At 39.5% G+C, this 23,938-nt stretch overlaps 1 protein-coding gene across 4 annotated transcripts in view; it reads right to left on the bottom strand.

The window, feature by feature from the left end:
* The window catches only part of LOC108715698, a 129,356-nt gene extending 105,680 nt beyond the window's left edge, over positions 1-23,676 (bottom strand). For 2 of the 4 annotated variants that reach the window (XM_018261095.2, XM_041566093.1), the window contains exon 1: positions 23,239-23,668. The gene's annotated coding sequence lies outside the window, so the exon portion shown is untranslated. Of the gene's footprint in view, positions 1-23,226 lie in introns of all 4 variants that reach the window. The other 2 variants (XM_041566100.1, XM_018261105.2) reach the window with 2 other exon arrangements.
* Between the last annotated feature and the right edge of the window lie 262 nt (positions 23,677-23,938).

The following is a 23,938-nucleotide window of genomic DNA, read 5'->3' as shown; positions in this document are numbered from 1 at the left end:
GTAAAATTAGGTATGAGCATATTTTTTCCATTGTTTGCGGTTTTCATATAATATAACCATGTGTTCAAGAAAGCACAGCCAGACAGTTTCCTTCAATAAATCCTGAGTTTCCATAAACGAATCAAGATAGCAGCAAAGGACTGGATACTTTAGCTCCACTGGGAACACAACACACAAGCAGACAAACTTAAATAGTGTTATGTTCTTTTATATCATATAAGAGGTTTACATAAAATACATAAGCAATTTACATTTCCAGGCTTCTCAAAGCAAAAGTGGCATTATCCACCAACAAAGTAACTTACACCTAAACATCATTGCATAAGTTAAAGTTATATATCTTACATTAAAAATATATTAATCTTTAAATAGTAATAACCAATTTTCTAGAAGCATAAGTGCATTTGTTTCATTCTACCTATGCGATTTACTGCATTCAATCTTTTAGATATCTGTATAGAGTAAATGATTGGTTCTCCAGATCTAAATCCTTCTATTCTTGTTTACCCTACTACACTAGCATCTTGTGGAGAATAAAATGCTAAGCCATGTTGCATGTTCATTTACTTAAATTTTCCTTTATAAACCTATTAATAAATACTGGTTATGACCTTTAATTTAAAAGAACACAAAGCACTTTTCACCTTGTTCTGGATGCCGTGCTCTCTTTATTTTAGAGCACAAGGGGTTTACCTGAAACACTTCAAGCCTGCTTGACATGAGGCCCAATGTTTCATAAACTTAAAAATTTGTTTTGAGCTACGGTGGGCTCTGACCAAATGTTTGACTACAAAGGAAGCTTAAACTCAAAATGTCTGAAAAACCACTGCTTTGCAAAAAAAACTATACTATACTATGTCTATAAGAAAACCCACAAGGGACATGGTTTCCTGCAATGGGCTCATCCAGTTTGTGATAGCACTGGGAAAAACAGGGCATAGACAGACTGATGTTAAATTATGTTATTTATTACTGTACAGTACTACCCTGTAGAGCCTATAGAAAGTAATTATCATTTGTGTTAGTATGAGGTGGAATGCAGTCCAGGCATGCAATTAGACAGCTCCCACTCATATGCCAAAGAGTTCAATGCACACAATAAATAAGGCTGAGACTCACACATAACTGCTCCTAAAGGGACAATATCCTTTTGTTCAACATTAAAGGCATTCTGTCGTGATTTTTATGGTGTCGTTTTTATTTGTAAATTACACGGTTTACACTGCAAATAATTCACTCTACCATATAAAATTTCATTCCAGAACCAACAAGTGTATTTTTTAGTTGTAATATTGGTGTGTAGGCAGCCATCTCAGATCATTTTGCCTGGTCATGTGCTTTCAGAAAGAGCCATCACTTCAGGATGGAGCTGCTTTCTGGCAATCTGTTGTTTCTCCTACTCAATGTAACTGAATGTGTTGCAGTGGGACCTGGATTTTACTATTGACTGCTGTTCTTAGATCTACCAGGCAGCTGTTATCTTGTGTTAGGGAACGGTTATCTGGTTACCTACCTATTGTTCTGTTGTTAGGCTGCTGGGGGGGGAAAGGGAGGGGGTGATATCAGTCAAACTTGCAGCACAGCAGTAAACAGTGACTGATGTTTATCAAAGCACATGTCATAAGTCATATGACTGGGGCAGCTGGGAAACTGGCAATATGTCATATTTCAAAATTATATATGATAAAATCTGTTTGTTAAAATAGGGCCATTATGCAAGGGAATTATTGTGCACAGTTTTCCGGTTTGCCTTAAATAAATTTACTTATCTACCTACCGATCTACCCAACTTTTTCTGGCTTTCATTCAACTTTGCACAATTCTTCACCTTTTTGCATACTCGCATACACATATGCACCATTAGCAAGTGTACACATTTTACTACTTTGTATCTTGTTTTTGCCCTAAAAAGCCATTTATTGCACTGCATGACTAGATTAGGTACTTTGAACGCTAATCACGCTGTCTTGTTTTTATGTTATTGGTTTGAAAGACTTTATCACATTTTGAGTCCTGTATTGCTGTTCATTACTTTTTTTTGCCCATAAAACTATATTTGTGCACTGTGACTGACCAGGTCACATCGCATGATCATATATTTTATTAATTTGGGTGATTGTATTGTACTTTTTATTTCTGTATCATTAACTAGAATACAAGAAACGTTACTGATGAATCCAGGTTATGTACAAACATATTTGACATAATAGTGCTTGTTGTGTGTGCTTGGCAATAGTGAACATGATTTATAATTTTTGAGGTGAGTTTCATTGAGAAAAATGCTAATTTTAGAAAAGCTTTGCAGTTTGGTACCTAAAGTAAAAAAAGACGGATGCAAAGTTTTGAATGTGGTTTTCTGTGATCATCTAACTGTTAGGGGCTCTTACAACACATAGAATATGGGCTGTTTGCTTTGTTTGCACAAAATGAACGTAAGTTCTACTGAAGAAAAGTCATACACATTATTTCAGTCCTGTCATTCACATATATGATGCATACTGTATATATATATATATATATATATATATATATATATATATATATATATATATTGAAAAATAAGCACCTTTTTAAGTAATAATTAATTATAGCAAAATGAAAAAAGCACCAGCATAAGCTGGATAAAAGTTACACAGCAGAAGTGCAGGTTATGGGGAACAAGCAGTAGTTGCTTCATTATAACCTGTCCTGACAGCAATTGCAAACACTTATAAAGGGTTTTTTTTTTTTTAAATACCATCAGCACATTATACATGTACTAAACAAAGCACACTGAATCAATACATATACTAATTTTAATAAGTCAATAGAATCATTAGGAAGAGTGCAAACAAATGTTTGGGTAGAGTGCCAAAAGGTGGCCGATGCTCAGGCATTTGTTTTGTAACCAGTACCAAAATGCAAGGTGATTTTTTGGCTGGAATAAATTATGTAAAAATAATACAAGTATGGGGCCTGTTATCTAAAATGCTAGGGACCTGGGACTTTCCTGGATAAGGGATATTTCCGTAATATGGATCTCCATACTAAGTATATCAAAACATTAAATATAGTAATGTTTTGCCTCCATTAAGGATTCATTTTATCTTAGTTAGGATCAAGTACAGGGTACCGTTTTATTTTTTACAGAGAACAGAGAGAAAGGAAATGAATTTCAAAACTTTTGATTAAAATGCGGGAGATGGTATTCCTGTAATCTGGATAATGGATTCTGTACCTGTATATACTTTCTGGTACTGTACTATTTTGCTGTGTCAATGTATTTTTCAGCCCTGACATATGGAGAAAGAGGCCCACTGATGCCTACAATATATTCAGCGCTAAACCTCAGTACTGATCATTGCAAAATACAATAATTATATTTTATTTAATTATATAGCGCTACTTGTGTACCCATATCAGCTAGAGGTTTTACACTGCTTAAATGTTTTTTTTAGTGCAACAATCAAATCCCGGTTCTTGGCAAGGGCCAAGTTAAAGAAAATAGGCCTATTTCGACACAGAGTGCCTTCCACAGCTGAATGCTATACAAATGGTCTGTGTTGTATTGCAACATCTATGGGGCAAAAGGTTGCACTTTCCACACATAAATACAATAAAAAGATTTAGCTAATACGCAATGCTGTGGCACTATAAATGGTCTAGTGTGAAGCTGCTCTGAAACACGTACATTCCCTCTTTAAGTGTACTTAAAGGGGTTGTTTACCTTTGAATTAACTTTTAGTATGATGTAGAGAGTGATATTCTGAGACCATTTGCAATCAGTTTTCATTTTTTATTATTTGTGGTTTTTGAGTTATTTAGCTTTTTATTCAGCAGCTCTCCAGTTTTAGATTTCTAGCAATCTGGTTGCTAGGTTCCAAATCACCCTAGCAACCATGCATTGATTTGAATAAGAGACTGGAATATGAATAGAATAGGAGAGACCTGAATAGAAAGATGAGTAATAAAAAGTAGCCATATCAATAAATGAGTAGCCTTACAGAGCATTTGTTTCTTAAATGGTGTCAGTGAACCCCATATGAAAGCTGGAAAGGGTCAGAACAAAAAGGCAAATAACACAAAACATATAAATAATGAAGACCAATTGCAAAGTTGCTAGGAATTTGACATTCTACAACATACTAAAAGGTACCTCAAAGGTGAACCACCCCTTTAAAAGGTCACCCTCTCTAATGAAACTCTGCACCTGCAAATGGGGAGTACAGACTCCCCAAAAATGTATAGGAATAATTCTTGAGAAGTTTATTAGTAAAGATTTTTTTCTTGCTACTTTTGTGTGTAAAAACATATTTTGTCAATTAATTACAATCTCTACTTACATCATATAACTTACAGTGATAACATTTATAACAAAAATGGAGTCACATAATAATTTAGGCATACTTAGAAGGCTTATGTTGTGCTAAAATATATAGATTATCGAAATGATTGTAAAATGACCACAAAATATTGAAACTTGCTTGTCATTTCATGCATGTGTTTTGTATCTAGTTGGCTGACAATGAAAGGGTTAACAATCCTGCTACCTCAAACTCCATATTTCATTAGATTCACAAACGGATGTTACCATATACATTTCTGCTTAAAATATACCGTATTAATGTTTATGAATACCTAAACAATGTTACACACTCATTGTGATACTTACATTAAGTTACAGTGTAACAAAATGGTATTTAATAGTTTCATCATAATGTGGTTTCATTTCTTCTACCTCGCTTAGCTTCTGTTATCTGTCACTAATTAGTGGTTTCAGGCTAATTTGCAGGATCATGTTTTATCCTCACCACAAAATATTGGGAATTGTCACAAGTCACGAGTGCATGTCACAAGTGCATGACAGTAGCCCAAAAAGTAGATAAATGCATTTTGGATGAAAAATTTACCAAAAACATCTCTAGCCCACAATAATTACTATTAGCAGTGCACAACAATTATCTTTTGTTTGCCAATGGGCCTTTTTTCCACAGAAATGTCACCAAAAGAAAAAGGTTCATTTTTAGACTGCAGTAAACAGAATTTCAGACAAAGAATCTGGAAACCCAGGAACAGAAAGCTCTAATGAAAGCTAGAACCATACTTTGCAATACAGCATGACAGAACTGCACAGTTACATGATTAACATAAAATACATCCTTTATGTAAAATTAATATATATAACAATGTTTTCAAAAATAAATTTGAAACAATGTATAATATGCAAAGTAGGGATGCACCGAATCCAGGATTCGGTTCGGGATTCGGCCTTTTTCAGCAGGATTCGTCAGAATCCTTCTGCCCGGCCTAACCGAATCCTAATTTGCATATGCAAATTAGGGGTGGAAAAGGGAAATCGTGTGACTTTTTGTCACAAAACAAGGAAGTAAAAAATGTTTTCCCCTTCCCACCCCTAATTTGCACATATAAATTAGGATTCGGATTCGGTTTGGTATTTGGCCGAATCCTTCACGAAGGATTAGGGGGTTTGGTCGAATCCAAAATAGTGGATTCGGTGCATCCCTAATGCAAAGCTATGCAGATTTGGAAGGTTTGTTTATTGTACTTGTGATATGGGAAGTGTATTTCTTGGTATTCAAGTTTGATTCCCTTTTTGGAAAATCTGTAGTTCTTTCTCGCTGGGCTTGTCCAAATACACCCTGCTCAGAATATTATTCTCTATGTCCCTATAAGATTTGAAACCGGTGCAGCAGCTTTCTTCCAACCAAGCACTGCTTTTCAAGTCCTCCACTTGCTAAAGAGCAGGTCTTGTCAGCAATTTAAAAAGGGCGAATTGCTGAAAAGATAAAGAGTTATAGCACTGGGTCCATGACAGGTCACTAACAAGATCCAGTATTTACGCACAAGAAAACACCTCAGCAGCACTCCGACTATAGCAACAATTTTTTCGCCATAGTCGGAGTGCTGCTGAGGTGTTTTCTTGTGCATGAATCAGACCTGGGCAACAGAGTCACAGACGGCACCCGACGCTGCAAAGAGCGGTGAGTGTGTGTGTGTGTGTGTGTAGCACTACTTTGTGTTTGTAAGATCCAGTATTTAGATACTATTTACATTTTATTTTTACTTTAGATTTTTTTTAAGGGGAAAAAAATAAGTTCAGTTTGTTGGAATGCAATTGTGAAATATCTTCAGACAAAGTTTCCTGATTAAAATGTTTAATCAGAACTGCCACACTATGGTAACTTTGCAATTTAAAGTGATCATGTAAGTACAGATGAATATTTGTAGGCAAAGCCAAGCTGGTGATAATCCCACAGTTGCACTGAACTCAAACAGAAAATCTGTTTCTCATCTTATTACTGATAGGAACAACTAGCTCATATTACTTAGTTCACAAAATCCCCAGATCGTCAGGTTCTCTTTTACTTATAAAAAGCTCCTCCGTAGGACATGGATATCAGTCAAGATTATCAAAACACTAAGGTAAATTTAAGACGATTTAATCTGAGCCTGTATGGCCACTGTGAAATCACCTAAGAAGCGATTGTGGCAGGGCTTAGTAGGAGACAGCAATGTACAATATGCTTTTTCAGACAATTCTCCTCTGACACAATCACTTCTTAGACACATACACACCTATGGATTATTATTATTATGTTTATCTTGCATATTAACAAAAGCATAACACCAAACCTGTATCCAACCTTCTGAAACACTAGTAAGATAATCGGATATAGCCAATTGTGCTCCTGATTGCATCTGTGCAAGACTGAGAATAGCACTGACACAGGAAAGTGATATCCATCACTATCACGTAAAACAGGTTAAGCCAGAAACCAGCACAGCAGGAAGGGTTATGAACCATGTGATCACCAGAGATTGCGTCTACCTTAGAAGCCTGCCTTAACTGAGTAAAATGAAAATGCAACCCATTAACACACAATTCAACAGCCAAATTCACTGCACAGCTCCCTAGGGCCAGTTGCTTTAGCAAAGAGCTGAAACAAAATGAGTCAAAGGGCGGAATCTACAACATAAGCCATTCTTAGTACATCAAGCCGAGATACCGGCAGGGAGCCAGAACACCAGGGAGCAAAGGTTACTAACAGGGTGTGTGTCTGTAAAGATCACCCACACATTGGAATTTGGGGTAGGTCAAATACAGGAGTGCTTAACACTTTATGGTTCGCAAAGACTTCATCTCTTCCTTGTATTTTACATAAAAAGTATTAAGATTTAAATGAACAAACCAAAACAGATTTTCTCTGTTTGAATACAGTTTTCAAAGGTTTGAAAGAGCACACAGATATTTACAGATATTATACACAGTCCAATCATATCCAGACATTATAAAGTAGTCAATATGTGTGGAAATTATACAGAACACAAGCAAGGGCAAGGGTCTGAATCAAGAAACAGCACAAATGACAAATAATTCAGGTACTTTACATTCAAAGCAGGAATGTATAGAGGTAAAACAGAATCCAAGCACATCTACAACGACCAAAATTCACGTCCCTGGCCAAACCAAATCCAAATCCTTAAAATCACTTGACTTTTCAGAAAACAGAAAAACATTTTTTTTTTAAATTCTCTTTCACCCTTCCTGCCCCTAACTTGCAAATTAAGCTTTGGATTTGGTTCAGTATTTGGCCAAATCTTTCACAAAGGATTACCTAATATATTCAGTATATTGAGCTGTGTAACTATAGCAGCCCAGAGCATGTGCAGTGAATCAGGAGAAAGAAGATGGGGAGCTACTGGGGCATCTGTAAAGGCACAGATCTTTACTGCGAAATGGCTGTGGTTGGCTCGGGCTGGTATAGAAGACAAGAACATAATATACAGTATTTCTGACCTACTTCTTTAGTTAAAGGGATCCTGTCATCGGAAAACATGTTTTTTTCAAAATGCATCAGTTAATAGTGCTGCTCCAGCAAAATTCTGCACTGAAATCCATTTCTCAAAAGAGTAAACAGATTTTTTTATATTCAATTTTGAAATCTGACATGGTGCTAGACATTTTGTCAGTTTCCCAGTTGCCCCTGGTCATGTGACTTGTGCCTGCACTTTTGGAGAGAAATGCTTTCTGGCAGGCTGCTGTTTTTCCTTCTCAATGTAACTGAAGGAGTCTCAGTGTGACATGGGTTTTTACTATGGATTGTTACTCTTAGATCTACCAGGCAGCTGTTATCTTGTGTTAGGGAGCTGCTTTCTGGTTACCTTCCCATTGTTCTTTTGTTTGGCTGCTGGGGGGGAAGGGAGGGGGATGATATCACTCCAACTTGCAATACAGCAGTAAAGAGTGATTGAAGTTTATCAGAGCACAAGTCACATGACTTGGGGCAGCTGGGAAATTGACAATATGTCTTGCCCCATGTCAGATTTCAAAATTGAATATAAAAAAATCTGTTTGCTCTTTTGAGAAATGGATTTCAGTGCAGAATTCTGCTGGAGCAGCACTATTAACTGATTCATTTTGAAAAAAAATGTTTTTTCCCATGACAGTATCCCTTTAAGCTTTAGTTCTCCTTTAAAGAATCAGTATAACGTCAAATTTGTTTGTGCATGCCCTAAAATAAGTTCCCCATACTGTACAGGGCAGAGAAACCTCCTGCTTTAACAGACAATATATAAAAGTAAATGTAATTGTGTCACAAAGCCGACTTCCTAGAATTACCTGGGTCCCATTTCAAAAAGGTTTTAAAGATGTTACAGAAATGGGAACGTGAAGCCCTAAACTTCAAGGAATACTCTTCACTGTCAAAGAAACATGCTGATAAACAAAGCTCTCTGTTAAGGCTTTCCTATGCAAATTTGGATATTTATAGAAAAACAAAGACCATAAAAATCCAATATTTTGCCTTTACATACCACAGGTATTACAGAACTTTCATTGACTTAGTATTACGGTCATTACTCATTTGATTTTGTTCTTACAAGCCCTGAGGACACTGTGGTGTTATTTGGCCACACAGCTGGAGTGCAGAATCAACCACAGGGACAGGTTGATTCTGTTTCTCATAAAGTGAAACCCAACAGCAGTGCTAAATAATAACAGCAACCACATCACATGATAAATGGGACTGCTGGTGTTTAGTGCAGATGTCACAGCTTGTATGACTGTGAATGTGTATTGTCCATGTCATACAAGGACACAATAGGAAATAATTCTTTATCCATACCTGTACCAGGCTACTGTACCCAAAGCTAGGACTAGCTGTAAGAAGCAATGGAACCTGCCTAGAGTGTACCCATTTTGGGAAAAGGACATTTGCTGAAAATATGTTTGTTTAAGCCCAATTATCTGCTTTACTACATCACCTCATCCTGCTCTAGAAAGTTGGGCTATGTATGCCCTACCAAAAGTAGGTATTTGTGTGGCTGTACCACAGGAAAGAGAGAAACATTGAATATGTGAAACGTTTTTCGTTTGTGAACTGACAACAAAGGAGCATATATTTTAACACTGGACACAAACATCAGCAGTGAAGTTATCCAAAGCAACCAATCAGATCTTTGCTTTTATTTTCTAACTTATAGGTGACTGTTCAAATCTAATTGCTGATTGGTTACTGTGGGCAACATCCCCTGTGATGCTTGTCCCCAATGTTAATAAACATGCCCGTTGATCCATCATTATCTATTTCTGTTCTGCTCTTGAGTTCTACCTGTAAATTTCCCTTAATTGAAATATCTGAATAATGTTATAAAGCTGTTTCCTCTACTTTGAGATCAGTGACTTATGTAAGAGGTTATGGCACATAAGGTTTTTCACAGCAATTGTATTCAACAAAGCAGAAACCTTTGAATAGACATATGCTCAGTAAAACATGATGGTATAGATTATTTAGATAACATACATGTATACATTGTATAAGTATTGAAAAATATCTACTTATGTTCTTGAAAATCATATACACAGAGTATTATTCATGTTTATATATATATATATATATATATATATATATATATATATATATATATATATTTATTGAGTTACATATAGATTGTTACAAGACGTTTAAAATAGAACACCGTGCAGACTGTAGTACAGTGGACCTCAACGGGAGGCGATATGAAATTCAAATAAAGTCATGGAATCTAGTTTCTGGATAAAGAACTTTCTGCAATTTGAAGCAGTTTGCCTTAAGGCTACTAAGCATTATTAAAAATGAAAAACAAGCCAATAGAATGCTAGCAATAGGATCCATGCTTAGCTTACTGTCTTATTATTACAGAGAGAAAAAAAAAAATCAGCCAAAATAGAAGAATTCCTTGTTTAGATAGGACTCCACTGGAAATTACGATTCCATAAAGGTATTCTCATTAATGGGTTAGGGGATAATGGCTATCGCACCTGTTATAAATAATGCTGATTTATGAACAGCTGCATAGTGCTCCCTAAATGTTACTATAACAAGTGAATATTGTATTTCTTTATCAGAAGAACTGTGGTGTCGTTTCTGCTTAGCAAGAAATACAAGGGTTAAATCTGTTACTACATTACAAAAATGAATAGTTGTTTATAATTAAATACCCAACCGTTACATACTTCCCCAGGCCATCTGGTCATATTAACATAAAAATTTGCCAATAGTCCCCACCCTGACACTGAAAATTTTAAAAGAAATTAACTGTCTGCAACATTTTTATGGGTGTACGAAGATGTTATTATTAATAAATAAATGTATGTGTGTCTATATTATTTATCTCCACTTTGAAGAAGTATAACCAATGTTACCTTGATGTTCCTATTTTGGACTCCACTGGGTGCCAGATATTGATGTACTATAGAGCTAGGGCATGAGGCCTCAGTAAGAAGAAAGCCAGTAGTCTAAGTAGGGTTGCCACCTTTTCTTTTCTGTAACGTTGAGGGCAGGTTTGTGACATTAAGGGGCAGGGTTATGACGCAGCATCATTCAAGAGGATATCTGTTCAGATTTCCTAATTTGGAAAACTAGGAAAGCAATTTTGACCCAGACAGTCTTTGCGAGAACTGGCCTGTCCGGGTCAAAACCAGACGGGTGGCAACCCTAACCCTAGGCCTGATACTTTGGAGGAAAGGGACTTGATTAATAAAGGTGGCCTGTTATAGCTATAGGAGTGATTCGACAGTGTAAGCCAGTTAATGTTGCCATACATAAGATCCATTTGACTGGCCAGGACGACAAACGAGCGGGTCATTATCAGATATGCCCACCTAAAGTGGATAACATCGGGCTTTAATCTGATCGTTTTGACCTAGGCATGGTATACAAGTGGTCGGAGCGAGGATCACATTAAATAGCGGATACGGTCCCCGATCCTACAGAAGAATCAACATTGCCCAATTGACATCTGACCAATATTTGGCCAAATAACGATTGGACGGGCCCATCAGGGGTCTCCATACATGGGCAGATAAACTGCCAAATCAGCAGATTAAATGTGCCTGTGTATGGCCACCATGTCATCCATGGAGGAGATTGTAGTAGGGGGTAGTTCCCCCCAAACAGCACCCACCAGATAAAAAGGGACTCATGTCGGTAAAGCTGGCCATGCACGATGTCGCCAAACGAGCGGATCTCTCCCCGATATGCCCAAATTGATCTCGGGCTGGTCCGATGACGGGCCCTTAGATCGGATCAGAATGGAGGGCATACGGGTGGTCGGATCACGGGACTGCATCAACGAACAGATGGGCTGCGATGCAACGGGATTATTTAACCTGCCCGATCGGCATCTGCCCGACTATCGGCCAGATGTCGATCCGGGACGCCTTCGGATGGCCCCACACACAAGCCAATAAGCTGCCGACACGGTCTGTTGGCAGCTTTTATCGGCCCATGTAGAGGGCCTTTAGACTCCAGGATAGAGAGTTGAATCCTGGTACACTGGGAGCAGATACCTGTGGTGTGAGTAATAACCATTATGTACTCTGATGTGACATTATGCCACAAATATTTTAACGAAGGAAGTGTTAGTTATTTAATAAATGTTTAAGAACCACTGAAATCCAAATAAAAGGGTTGGTCAGACCATTCCTCTAATGCATGTACGAGGGCTCAACTGAAGTGGGTCACATGTAACAGCTGAATAAAGGTACCCCAAGTCAGGCCCAGACTGGCAATCTGGTTCTGCTATAAGGTGCCACAGAAAGTCAGTATTTAACGAGCTGGTGGGGGCTGTTTGGTCCAGGAAATGCCAGGGCCTATTTTAAATCTCAGTCCGGACCTGCCCCAAGTAACACATATAAATGCACTTAATGCAGGGCTGCCACCTACTAAAAAAGGTTTACTCCCCAGAGGTTGAACCAACAGAAGCAAAACCTTGTTTACTAAGCTGTCATATAGAGCTAGTACATACAGCACTAACTGCTAGGTCAGGCCTGCATTTGCCAATCCCTCAGTGTATATGCTCTGCATTTATGTTCCTAGATATTTTCTACAACAATTTTCCACATTGACAGCAACACTTTAATTTTATCACATTAACAAAACAGACTTCCTTCTTTCTTGTGTAAATCTTGCTGCAATATTTTCATTTCATACATCTATCCATTCTATAAAGGGATTCAATACAATTATGGCACATATATCTATCAAACCGTGAATGACTTGCCATGAGCAGAACATAATTCATACAGCTCCATTCACTTGTATACGATTTGGAGTTCTCTTCTGACAAATTCTGGTGAATTGACGGTTACCTATTTATGCCCCATGGACTTTTATCATTGTCAAAACCTAGAGAAAAAATACATTTAATTATTTCCCAACTGTCAATGGGAACTTTAATAACTATGCAACAAGGCTCAATTTTTTTTCCTGTAAACATGGGATAAAAAATGCTTATCTTACTCACAAAAATCTTAATTGTAGAGCTTTGTGAGCTTTTCTAGACCTTGAATTAACTCACAACTTGAATGGTTTCTAATTGAAAGAAAAAACTTGAATGGAAAAACTCAAATCTCTGTAGTCGGGTTGAAAAATTCAAATACTCGAACTGATCAAGTTTTCGACGGGAATGAAAACTCAAATTGATCCGTTTTCAAGTGAATTCCACTGAAAAAAACTCAAACATCATGAAGGCTATTAACATCTTCATCAATGGACCTCTGCCATTGACTTCTACATGACTTCTTCAAGCTATTTCCAGGGACGGGGGGAATAATAAATCTCATGAAATTCTGTTTTTGACTCAAAAATAACCTTGACAACTCAAATTTTTACCTTAATAAATCTGTCCCAAAATGTACACTCCTCCCTTCGGGAGTAAGTGAAGCCAGAAGATTCTACAAGCTACCATTTTTACTATAGGGGTGCTCTGCTGATACAGATACTTCTACAAGATAGCTGATATTATCCTATTATTCTAACAGGTATTATTACTATGCTATTTGCCTGTTGTCTGCATAACTGAAAAGATGCCAGGGAAGTTCTTAGTAAGTATGTGAAAAGTTGGATTACGATTTAGCCAAAGCGAACAGTTATTAAGGGGCACATTTACTTAGCTCGAGTGAAGCAATAGAAGAAAGAATACTTCGAATTTCAAATGTTTTTTTGGCTACGACTTTGACTTGAAAGATTCTAACTAAAAATCGTTCGACTATTTGACCATTTGATAGTCGAAGTACTGTCTCTTTAAAAAAAAACTTCGACCAAGTACTTTGCCACCTAAAACCTACTGAACATCAATGTTAGCCTATGGGGAAGGTCCCCATAGGCTTCCTAACAATTTTCTGATCGAAGGAAAATCGTTCGATCGATGGATTTAAATACTTTGAATCGTTCGATTCGAAGGATTTAATCGTTGATCGAACGATTTTTCCGTAGTAGTAATATCGCTAAATCTTTCGACTTCGATATTCTAAGTATTTTACTTCAACGGTCGAATATCGACCCTAAGTAAATGTGCCCCTAAGTGTTCTGTTTTGATTGCATATGGTTAAACTGCAGGTTTTATGCATCTCCCCTGCAGCTTAATAAATCCCAAGGTAGATGACATTGCATACAATCTCCTTAGAACATGCAAAGGTCAAATCATTACTCATAAACATCTGACTGTTTATGGATCAGCAAGAAAATGTAATGGCACAATATGCAGTTAATCACAGAGCTGCAGCATTCTAATAGCAAGTGGAGCTGCAGCATTCTAATAGCAAATGGAGTTCCCACCAACACAGCATATGATCAAGACATTCCTACAGTAACGGAGGATTAGTGCCAGACATTGATGCTTTTTTAGTGCCCAACTAGTGCATGCCAGGTGACTACAACAGACTGTATTTTGTTAATTGGTGAAGATGGCTTTACAGCATGCTGGTACAAACAAACACAATGCCTGGGCCAGATGGAGAACAGTGCAGCCTGTATGATTTTGCGAAATCTCTATCAGGTACACCATTACTGTGCTCACACATCAGCCACCTGCCATGCACCTGTTCTCTGTTACATCAAAAAAAACAGAAAGGGCCAGTGGCTGGCAAATCAGCCATGTAGCAGAGTGTTTTGTTGATTCTGACAGCTACAAACATACTGCTTGCTCATACATGTGAATATACACTGCTTGTAAGGGCTGGGCTTGAGAAACAGGGACACAGAAATCACAAACCCAGCACTTTGCTATGGAACAATGCTACAGCTGACTGCACTTGTTACTATAGGTTTGCTGTGCACTGGGCCATCAGTTACTTGTGTGGGGGTTCTGGTAACAGTGTCACCAACAAGGGGGAGCATGTTTATTTACAGAATGGGAATATCTATATAAAAAGCTAGTTTCAGATACATATGTACATTTTTATCTATATGTTATCTCTTCTAAAAGCTTGCAATGTGCAACCCACATCAACAGATCACCAGGCATGGAGTGAACAATCAGCACTCACAGCCTGGCTCTTTCCAACAGTCGAACCCTAAAGCTGTACCCAAAGTCTTGTACTACCAGGTAGACATAGGTCACAGGTAATACATATCCCGGTGTTATATTTTTTCCTTTTAATCTCTAATTTAAATAATGCTAGCAGATATATGGTCATCAATATAAAAAATGATTTGGTATTAAAACCAATTATGTGGCATGCTTTACTGTTTTCCAACTATCGAAAACCCAAAAACATTAAGTTACGCAAATGTCAGCACAATTATCTTTCATATGAGTGTACATTACTTTAATGGGGACACACACCCTACATATAATTTAATTTAAATATGCTTAGTGTGCTCCTGATATCTCTTGAAGCTTCCCTGCTCAGTTTTAACATGAATATTGCATTGAGCAATAGAACTGAGCAGAAATGCATCAAGAGACCCTTTCAGCTTTAGTAAAATAAGATTTTGACTGGATCAAACAACAGGTGGGTCAGTAGAGCACTCTGAGTAAGTTATATGGTAGGGTACGTGTCTCCTTTAAGATTAGCCAAGACTTGAGCTCTCACACAAGACTTATTATTCTACAAAACACTGCATTTTAATTGAATGTTTATATAAACAAAACAATAATGGTAGTGGCTATACTTTGTTCTTGCAAGGTTAAATGAACCCATACATTCAATGAAAGTGTTCATCCAACACCGACCAAATAAAATTAAACCTATTCTCTGATACTCTGTAAAAATGGCCCAAGTCAGTAACTGATCAGTACAATATCAGATTCAACAAACTCGGAAACTGTGCTAAACATGAAAATATCATATAATATCTGTACATGTCATGTTAGATACATTTCAAGTGGTCTTTATTCTATAGCACTGACTAGCACATGCACAAAGCTTTTGTTAAATGTTTATCTGGGTAAAACAGAGCATTATAGAATAAACACTCCAAAAGATAAACCATGCTATTATACTGGCAACAAAGCGAATCCTAAAAGGTACTAAAACAATTAATTCACCAGTGCCTCATTCTGCTTTAATAAAAGGAAAAATCAAAGCAAGACTTGATTCTGTTTACAGACTATGAGAAATAAAGTGAGCCTGTGGTTATGGCTTGCATTGTGCTAAAGGAAGCATAACAAAACAGGGAATTCCGATTCTCAACAGCACAAAGCTTACAAACAATTTTTTTAAGAAAGCTTTAACGGGAAGATGATATAAATACAAAAGCGATACAGAACACTTGACTTCGGTTAAAGGCTTAAGTCTCCAGGAAACAAGAGGGCACGTGCAAGTCAGGGCTTTAAAATGCTGACAAAAAGTTTTCCAGCAACTAGGAAAGTCGACAGATAGAAAACAAGAGAACAATGTAGTCTGTGTATTATTTGTGGTTTGAGAGTTATTTAGATTTTTATTCAGCAACTCTGCAATATCAACAATCTTGTTGCTAGGACCCAAATTACCCTAGCAACCATGCACTAATTTGACTATGAGACTGTAATATGAATAGGAAAGGGCCTGCATAGAAAGATGAGTAATAAAAAGTACCAATAACAATAAATGTGTAGCTTTACAGAGCATTTGTTTTTAGATTGGGTTAGTAACCCCATTTGAAAGCCGAAAAGAGTCAGAAGAAGAAGACAAATAATCCAAAAACTATAAAAAGGAAAAAAATGAAGGCCAACAGAAAAGTTGCTTACAATTAGCCATTCTATAACATACTAAAAGTTAAAGGGATACTGTCATGGAAAAACATGTTTTTTTTTCCAAAACACATCAGTTAATAGTGCTTCTCCATGAGAATTATGCACTGAAATCCATTTCTCAAAAGAGCAAACAGATTATTTTATATTCAATTTTGAAATCTGACATGGGGCTAGACATTTTGTCAGTTTCCCAGCTGCCCCAGTCATGTGACTTGTACCTGCACTTTAGGATGGAATTACTTTCTGGCAGGCTGTTATTTCTTATACTTAATGTGACTCTCATTGGGACTTTCACCATTAAGTGCTGTTCTTAGATCTTCCAGGGAGTTGTTATCTTGTGTTAGGGAGCTTCTATCTGGTTACTTTCCCATTGTTCTGTTGTTAGGCTGCTGGGGGGGAGGGGGTGATATCACTCCAACTTGCAGTACAGCAGTAAAAAGTGATTGAAGTTTGTATGAGCACAAGTCTCATGACTGGAGGCAGCTGGGAAATTGACAATATGTCTAGCCTCAGGTCAGATTTCAAAAGTGAATATAACAAAATCTGTTTGCTCTTTTGAGAAATAGATTTCAGTGCAGAATTCTAAAGGAGCAGCACTATTAACTGATGTGTTTTGGAAAAAACATGTTTTCCCATGACAGTATCCCTTTAACCTAAAGGTGAACCACCCCTTTAAAAGGTCAGTCCTGAACAGCATGCAAAGAACAAGCACATTATGAAACTTTTTCAATTGTTCAGAAAACTGAAGGCAATGGCAACCAATGAGCCACCATTCCTCCTTGTTTAAAAGAAGACACTTTGCTGCTATTAATGCACAGGACTTACATACAGATATCCACAAACAGCAATTCAAAACACTGACACCCCTCAACCACGATATGTGTGCTCACCACCCAAGAACAGGACAAAACATTTGCACAATAAGCTTCCTAGGCTGCAAGACAACAATTGGAAAGCATGCATGGAGAAAATCATGTGGCATAAATCTATATTTCCATAGGAATCATGACAGCAAACTGCAGTAGAGCATGTTGTGAAGGCAGAGAAACTAACAAATCAGCTGTACAAGCTCCAATCTTGAACCATTTTAATTCAGAAATACTACAACAGCAATATAAACTGCAAAAAAAAAAAAGATATTAAAAAATCTAATTATGGGATTGCAGGCAAAACACAATACTCACTGTAATTAAAATAGTCAGTCCTTTATTGATTTATGATTTATGACATGGAGCTGTAGCACAATATGCAGGGATCCATTTAGAGTGGTCAATGTGGAGATCAATAATCTTTCTTTCTGAAGAAAAATTGTGAGTCACAAATGTTCTCTACCCAACCTTACAGCATTGTATACGAGTGCTCCTCCCTGCTTTGCCTGTCAACTGTAGTGTTCCAAATCATATGACAGTCACTTTGTTTGCCAATACTATCCCACATTATCTGCTTGCACATAATAAATGCCAACAGTCAGTAACAGAACCAGCAACTTTGGAGGTGGGAGAAGTACTCCGCAATTAAACACAATGTATTAATACAGTTTTATTATTAGTGAGTAAAATTGGAAGTAAAATTAGTAGTAAAAATTGGAAGATGGTCTCTATGGGAGATGGTCTTTCTGTAATATGGAACATTCGGGGTAAGGTATTTCATAGTGGTACAAAGCTTATAGTTCTAGCAAACAATATGTGGCCTTCATATCCGAGATTGTTTTGTGTTAAAATGCCAGAGTGATAGAATAAAGTAACATGTAGGATCTTTTTTATGAGGGTCGACAAGTTTCCAAAGCACTTTACAGGGACTTCTCGTTATTCAATTTGGTCTCAGTCCACAATAGAGCTTACATACAAGTTCCCGATCATATTCACACAACACAATAGGGTCAAGCTGATGAGCAGTGACTTATCCTGCCTGCATGTTTTTGGAGTGAGGCAAGAAACAAGAGCACCCTGAAGAGACCCACCCAGACACGGAAGAACATACAAACCCTTGAACAGAGTGCCCAGGGCTCCAGCACCGCAAGGCAGTTACTACAGAACTACCGTGTGCCCATTTTTGGAAATTTGTAGAGAGAACAACTACTATTTCCAACAATAATTTATTTGAATGTATTTTAACTCGGGCTGTCATATTCTAACAGCGCGTTTGATAAATCTGAGTGATTTAAAAACATACACAAGTTACATAATGTGAAACAGGACCAAAAATACTTGGCAAGAAAGGCTTGGGTCTGGAGTGCTGTAACTACAAGAACATGAATATCACATCCAGCGTATAAGCTGTGCGTATGTATATCATTTACAGCATCATTTCTAAGTCTACTAACTATATTTAAAGAAACCCGAGATGTTCAAGCTACGGGCCGGGCCCCCTGTTGACAAACAAATCTCAGCATCCCTCGGAAGGCTGGAGGAGCGCCAGCTGGGAATTCCTCAGTAACATAATTTGGACAGAAATGATTATATCTCAGTAGTCTCTCAGATTGCAATTTTATTGTACCAATAGAAAGCGCCTTGTTTGCCAAAGTTCACGTCGTTATGCCACAGCATGCAAATGTCATCATGTACAAGTTTAAAGCCCTCGACCATTTGCATACAGAACAAGTTTGGCAGTTGTGAGAACGGAGCAGTTATATGCAGAAACGAAAGGGCAGGATTTGCAACGAGCTGAAAACTTCCTTATTCTAGTGTGATTAGCTAGAGCAGCACTTTTATAGAACTATATTGCACTACATCCAATTGCATGCAAGAACAGCAGTCTTTGTTTTGGCTTTGTTTCATCTGGAATCAGCTTTCCTTAAAAAAAAAAAAAAAAGTGTGTTGTTTTTAATACCTGCCACTTCCAAAGCAACCAACTACAAACAAGGCTCCATTTCCCATATAAACAAAGTGAGCCATGCTTGGCGGCACTCAGCTGGGGGAGGGGTGGGAATTTCCTAGTGCTGCACTCTTACATCCCCATGTGTTTTGTTTTTATTTTGCTGAGATTTGTTATTGCAGGATAGGCACTGGAGGAGTATACTGACCTATGGCTGACACTCACATTACTCAATATGGAAAACTGTCTCCAAATGCCTAAATAAGGGGAGATTGTGGACATTTTCTCAGTAGTAATGGGACCTTTATTTTCCTGCCAGAGAGGAAAGCCAATCACTGCTCTCCTGCTAAAATAATGCTGATGTTGAACTACAACAGGCTACGGAGTCTGGTAGTTAGAACTATGAGCAATTCTCTCCGCTACTAAAGGAAGTATCCTACACTGCGCATTGTCAGACATTTTAGCACACACAAAGCTTCCAAAGGGGGTGAGAAAACAAGAGGAAACATTCACTGCAAACATTTTTTATCTTTTGACACCTCTTATATGTATTTACAACCTACAACAATGATCTGGTTGCTTTTAAAGGGGTTGTTCACCTTTGAGTTAACTTTTAGTATGATGTAGGGAGCGATATTCTGAGAGTTTACAGTTTGCAGTGTCAGCAATCCAGTTGCTAGGGTCCAAATTACCCTAGCAACCATGCATTGATTTGAATGAGCATATGGAATATTAATAGTGGAGGGTCGGAACAGAAAGAGGAGTAATAAAAAATAACAATAAATGTGTAGCTTCAGAGAGGATTTGTGACCCCCTATTGAAAGCTAGAAAGAGTCAGGAGGAGTAGTCAAATAATTCATAAACTATAAAAAAAAAAAAATAACGAAGACCAATTGAAAAGTTGCTTAGAATTGGCCATTGGAGAACATACAAAAAGTTAACCTGAAGGTGAACCATCCCATTAATGTATTTTACTAAAAAAGAAATACTATACATGCCCCAGCTTATGGAGGGGATGGGGTAGTCATACAACTTATTTAGAGGGGCTGTCAGAGTTAAATCCTCTGTATCCCAAGCCCCTGGGAACAGTAATAATGGCTGGATATAAATGCCTGGTGTGACGACAAACACAGGCTATTTATAATACATCAATGCATTTAATTAGTCAATTACATTTTATTGAGCATATGATTTCCCATATTACATTTATAGAATTGATGACAATGCTTATGCCATAGCAATAACATGTTTAATGAATAAAGTTTCATCTACATACAGTTACTTGAATTTAAACAAGGAAGCCCCAATCTGCTGCTGTTTAACTACAGCTTACACCCCAAATTTGGAGCCAATTGTACATGAGGAAAGAACGGGGGCTGCAGATTGGCTATTCACTATGAACTAGAAGCTTGAGTTGTTTCCGTGTAAGAAGAGAAGTGCACGGAGGCACAGGGGTAAGTGCACGGAGGCACAGGGGTAAGTGCACGGAGGCACAGGGGTAAGTGCACGGAGGCACAGGGGTAAGTGCACGGAGGCACAGGGGTAAGTGCACGGAGGCACAGGGGTAAGTGCACTGAGGCACAGGGGTAAGTGCACGGAGGCACAGGGGTAAGTGCACGGAGGCACAGGGGTAAGTGCACGGAGGCACAGGGGTAAGTGCACGGAGGCACAGGGGTAAGTGCACGGAGGCACAGGGGTAAGTGCACGGAGGCACAGGGGTAAGTGCACGGAGGCACAGGGGTAAGTGCACGGAGGCACAGGGGTAAGTGCACGGAGGCACAGGGGTAAGTGCACGGAGGCACAGGGGTAAGTTAATGGAGGAACAGGTGTAAGTGTATGGGGCACAGGTGTAAGTGTATGAGGCACAGGTGTAAGTGTATGAGGCACAGGGGTAAGTAAGTGCACGGAGGCACAGGGGTAAGTAAGTGCACGGAGGCACAGGGGTAAGTAAGTGCACGGAGGCACAGGGGTAAGTTAATGGAGGAACAGGGGTAAGAGTATGAGGCACAGGTGTAAGTGTATGGGGCACAGGGGTAAGTGTATGGGGCACAGGGGTAAGTTAATGGAGGCACAGGGGTAAGTTAATGGAGGCACAGGGGTAAGTTAATGGAGGCACAGGGGTAAGTTAATGGAGGCACAGGGGTAAGTTAATGGAGGCACAGGGGTAAGTGTATGGGGGCACAGGGGTAAGTGTATGGGGGCACAGGGGTAAGTGTATGGGGGCACAGGGGTAAGTGTATGGGGGCACAGGGGTAAGTGTATGGGGGCACAGGGGTAAGTGTATGGGGCACAGGGGTAAGTGTATGGGGGCACAGGGGTAAGTGTATGGGGGCACAGGGGTAAGTGTATGGGGGCACAGGGGTAAGTGTATGAGGCACAGGGGTAAGTGTATGAGGCACAGGGGTAAGTGTATGAGGCACAGGGGTAAGTGTATGAGGCACAGGGGTAAGTGTATGAGGCACAGGGGTAAGTGTATGAGGCACAGGGGTAAGTGTATGAGGCACAGGGGTAAGTGTATGAGGCACAGGGGTAAGTGTATGAGGCACAGGGGTAAGTGTATGAGGCACAGGGGTAAGTGTATGAGGCACAGGGGTAAGTGTATGAGGCACAGGGGTAAGTGTATGAGGCACAGGGGTAAGTGTATGAGGCACAGGGGTAAGTGTATGAGGCACAGGGGTAAGTGTATGAGGCACAGGGGTAAGTGTATGAGGCACAGGGGTAAGTGTATGAGGCACAGGGGTAAGTGTATGAGGCACAGGGGTAAGTGTATGAGGCACAGGGGTAAGTGTATGAGGCACAGGGGTAAGTTAATGGAGGCACAGGGGTAAGTGTATGAGGCACAGGGGTAAGTTAATGGAGGCACAGGGGTAAGTGTATGAGGCACAGGGGTAAGTGTATGAGGCACAGGGGTAAGTGTATGAGGCACAGGGGTAAGTTAATGGAGGCACAGGGGTAAGTTAATGGAGGCACAGGGGTAAGTTAATGGAGGCACAGGGGTAAGTGTATGAGGCATAGGTGTAAGTGTATGGGGCACAGGTGTAAGTTAATGGAGGCACAGGGGTAAGTTAATGGAGGCACAGGGGTAAGTGCACGGAGGCACAGGGGTAAGTTAATGGAGGAACAGGGGTAAGTGTATGAGGCATAGGTGTAAGTGTATGGGGCACAGGTGTAAGTGTATGGGGCACAGGTGTAAGTGTATGGGGCACAGGGGTAAGTTAATGGAGGCACAGGGGTAAGTTAATGGAGGCACAGGGGTAAGTTAATGGAGGCACAGGGGTAAGTTAATGGAGGCACAGGGGTAAGTAAGTGCACGGAGGCACAGGGGTAAGTGCACGGAGGCACAGGGGTAAGTTAATGGAGGAACAGGGGTAAGTGTATGAGGAACAGGGGTAAGTGTATGAGGCATAGGTGTAAGTGTATGGGGCACAGGTGTAAGTGTATGGGGCACAGGGGTAAGTTAATGGAGGCACAGGGGTAAGTTAATGGAGGCACAGGGGTAAGTTAATGGAGGCACAGGGGTAAGTGTATGGGGCACAGGGGTAAGTGTATGAGGCACAGGGGTAAGTGTATGAGGCACAGGGGTAAGTGTATGAGGCACAGGGGTAAGTGCACGGGTAAGTGCACGAGGCACAGGGGTAAGTTAATAGAGGCACATAGCGACAAACTAGAGCCGGGTATGACACACTCGGGCCGCACATGCATTTCTATAACAAGATAAATACAGCGATAACCAGAAGCGCAAAATCGAGGGAACAATAACAGGTTCCTATTGAGAAGTTTTCCTGTAAGTGACAGTTTCCCAGAAGATTTATGTTTGAGTACCTGTCCCTTTAATCACAGTGCTGGTCCTCTAACCCACCCTGCACAGCGAATGGAAAGTCTCATTTGCCCACGTTACGGTTTTCCACTTACAGACTTATTTACCTGTTTCGGTCCCGCTTCCCCCACTCTCAGCAGTTGCACGCACTGTCCCTCTATATAGGATTCTCCGCTCACCGTCCTTCTTCCTCTTTCTCCATGTTCCACCTGCACTAACAGGGAAAGCTCCGCCCGACCAACCCAACCTGCTCTCGCTCCACGCTGTCCCCGCCCACTCCCCTTGCTACAAGGAACTCCAGGACCAGGACAAAGGGCGCGCAACCTAACCTGTTGTGCGGCTGGAATAGGGGCGGGGTTAAGGACTGAAAGCGGCTTTGTTAACATGGCAACCTGTGGCTGCAGCTGGGATGGATCATGGAAGCGTGCCGTGTCTGCAGCGCCACCACTTGACCACGCAACATGGACGCAGAAGAATTCAAGTTAGTTGTACGGCATTTATTGTTAAGCCAGCAGTCCCACCACCTCAGCACAGGTATGGCTGTGGATATTGCGAATCAGGGCCGCCATTAGAAATCACAGGCTGTACAACAACATTTTTAGGGCCCCCTTCTACCCAAGCCCCACCCCCAACTCCCGCCCACTCCACATCACAGTTAAAAAAGGTAACCCCCCTACACACAAACAAGTTATAAAAAGCTATTGGGGATCAGGCCCCCCCTATAAGTAAAAAAAAAAAAAATTGGTGCCAGTGCTAGGGTTGCCACCTTTTCTGGAATAAAAGACCGGCCTTTCTATATATTTATAA

This window comes from Xenopus laevis, chromosome 1L (assembly GCF_017654675.1).
Source record: "Xenopus laevis strain J_2021 chromosome 1L, Xenopus_laevis_v10.1, whole genome shotgun sequence".
Classification (NCBI taxonomy): Eukaryota; Metazoa; Chordata; class Amphibia; order Anura; family Pipidae; genus Xenopus; species Xenopus laevis.
This window is presented reverse-complemented; position numbering and strand designations above follow the sequence as displayed.